Here is a 2,733-nt window from a genome sequence, read left to right as displayed (position 1 = left end):
TTTGTGTTTAATCTAAGCCATCCATCCATTTTTATGGATCATTTTAATGAATTAGCTCGAAAACTTAGGTAAATTTAAAGCTCAAGTGGACCACACCATAGGAAATGATAGAGATTAAATGCCTTTTGTTGATTTGTGCTGTGGTCCATGCGAGGCTTCTATTTGCCTCCTTTTTTGGGATAAATCCCTAAAAAGTTCTTTGAATTGAATGGAAGACATACATCATGGTGGGCCACACGGAGCCCTCACATGACCGTTCATCTCAAGTCGGCGTCCGCGCCCACAGAAAAAAAAAGAGCCCCGGCCGCTTGCGTTTTTCATTCTCGCACCCACACGGAAATAAAATTCTTCCTCTCGCTCCTCTCTCTATCTTCTCCCCATCTCTCTCTCTCTCTCTCTCTCTCTCTCTCTCTCTGCCCATCCTTGACTGCGTGAGGGACTCGTTCGGATGGTTGACGTTGGCCGAGTGGTGGTCCAAGGCCCTCCCTACCCACGTACCACCTTCATTCCTCTCTCAATCATGACCTCCATCTCTCTCTCTCTCTCTGAAGCTCGATTGAATTAGATTCATGAACGCGAGGTATCTCTCTCTCTCTCTCTCTCTCTCTCTCTCTCTCTCTCTCTCTCAATCTCAATGTTGATTTATGAATTTGGGGATTTAGTAATTTGTGGATTTTCAATTCGAATGTGAACCCTCGTTTAGGGATTTGAGGATTTTAGGGCTTATAAATTTGAATGTGGACCCTGAGTTTGGGTTTTTCTGATTTTACAAATTGGGGATTTTGAGATTTTAGGATTTTGGGAATCTAAGAATTTTTAGAATTAGGGAGTTCAAGACCCTCATAGAAGAGGAAAGGTGTTGTCTGGTGGGCAGCCAATCGTAAATTTTTTTGTTGATCTACCTTTCAAAAGCTGATTGCTTCCGTCCCCAGAATTGCTGGGAGAAGGCTAAGATGAGGATGACGATGATGTTTATGAGTGGGATACAAGCATAAGGTGGCTAGTGGCTGCAGCCTTGATGCTACGCATTCTGCCATCTCATGCACTGCTGCCAAATAGGCTGTGTAGTTATCTATCTAGTCTTGTAAAACTAATCCAGGCTTTCGGTTTCTGTGTTTACTGCGTGATCAATGGGCGGCAAAGGCATTCATTTGTGGGAAGAACCATAGTTCTAAAACTCGCTGGCTTGACTCAAAACTCAGCTGAGTCAATTTGCAAACTCATGACCTCAATAAGATTAAAAAGAGTAGGGTGCTCGATTCATACTCCTGACCTCAATGTGATGAAGCGAGGTCCTCTACCACTCAGGTACATGCACTTTGCTTTTAGTTCAGCCCTTCTCGATAGGCGGGCCAGTCCTTTTTTGTAAATTCTCTTTTTGTGGTTGAATAGACATTGGGCCACCATTGGACCTTCTTTTGATGGAAAAAAAAAAAAAAAAGAAGGTGCATGCACTTTGCCGGCACTGAACTTATTTTATTATACTTATATGAGAGGACTATTTTAATATTATTTGTCCTTGCACGTTTGTTTATTATCATTATTATAGATATTGAGTCAGTCGGGTTGAGTCTTCGGTCGACCTGACCCACATGAACATCAAGCCGAGTTGAGTTTTCAGGTTTTTGAGCTATGGGAAGAAGAGCCCAATTGATTCTCTCTCTCTCTCTCTCTCTCTCTCTCTCTCTCTCATCATAATTGAAGAATTTCTATTTTTCCAGTAACTGTATTTCTTACAGAAAACTTCTGTACCATTTCAAGCATTCTTTATGATTAAAATGGAAAGTGATTTTTGCATAGCATCGGTTTTTCTGAACAGGGAATTTAGGGACCATGCTTCTGATTATCGTCCCAGCAATCTGTCAAGAGAAAGGCAGTCCATTTGGAGCTCCTGACGTCTGCCGTACATATCGACTGGCATACACTTCACTGTCTATGGAAGTATGTTCTTCTTTCAAGTTTCTTCAGGTGGCTCATAGAACAGTCAAAAAGGTGGGAGAGAAGCCCACCCTTGATTTTCACTGGGCCTTACATGAGTTGCAAAACAATCTGATTTCTAGCCTGATCCTTCATCCAGGCCAGATGAAGGGTCTGAACAGCATGGATTCCATATACACAAACCGTGAGCGCCCCACTCAAGTCGAGGCTGGGCGCCAACTTGTTCCCTGTGTTGTGGCCCAATTGAGCTTTCATTGGCATAAGTTCTAGGCCCTTGTGGTATGTTGGGGTGACACATCTGGTGGATGGGTTGGATGTCTGAAAACATGTGGGCTGCACATCTTCCTGGTACCGCTGTAGTGGAACCCCCATTTAAAGACCTGAGTGCTAGCATGGAAAACTAATCCCATTTTATTTTTTATTGCTAATTTTTACCTTTCAGATTGGAGCCATTTGTTTGTGGTCTTATGTGTACATCATCATACGAATATCGTTGAGTGAGAGCACTGCAGAAGTAGAGAATGGCTTTGGCACAACATCTCAGGGATATATTACAAAGTTACTCCCAGAGAACTCCACACCTGAGGAATTTTTCGGAAATGTAAAGGTTACTTTTATTTTCATTGATTGTTACTTCATTCATTTTGATTGAAAATGAAGTCAATTTAACTACTCTTTGCATCCATGTATGCTCTCTCTCTCTCTCTCTCTCTCTCTCTCACACACACACACACACACGTGCGCACGCAATTGACTAGCCAACTTTATATTTACTGAATATATCTTATTCGGTTC

General features: G+C 42.2%; 1 long non-coding RNA gene across 1 annotated transcript; it reads left to right on the top strand.

Annotated features, from left to right (window-relative positions):
- The first annotated feature begins 611 nt into the window (after positions 1-611).
- On the top strand, positions 612-2,516 carry LOC131224090 (uncharacterized). Its single transcript, XR_009160822.1, has 3 exons — positions 612-1,308; positions 1,820-1,941; positions 2,381-2,516. It is a non-coding gene; the product is annotated as an uncharacterized LOC131224090 (long non-coding RNA).
- Positions 2,517-2,733: the final 217 nt, after the last annotated feature.

The sequence above is a fragment of the Magnolia sinica genome, chromosome 13, assembly GCF_029962835.1.
Source record: "Magnolia sinica isolate HGM2019 chromosome 13, MsV1, whole genome shotgun sequence".
NCBI lineage: Eukaryota > Viridiplantae > Streptophyta > Magnoliopsida > Magnoliales > Magnoliaceae > Magnolia > Magnolia sinica.
This window is presented reverse-complemented; position numbering and strand designations above follow the sequence as displayed.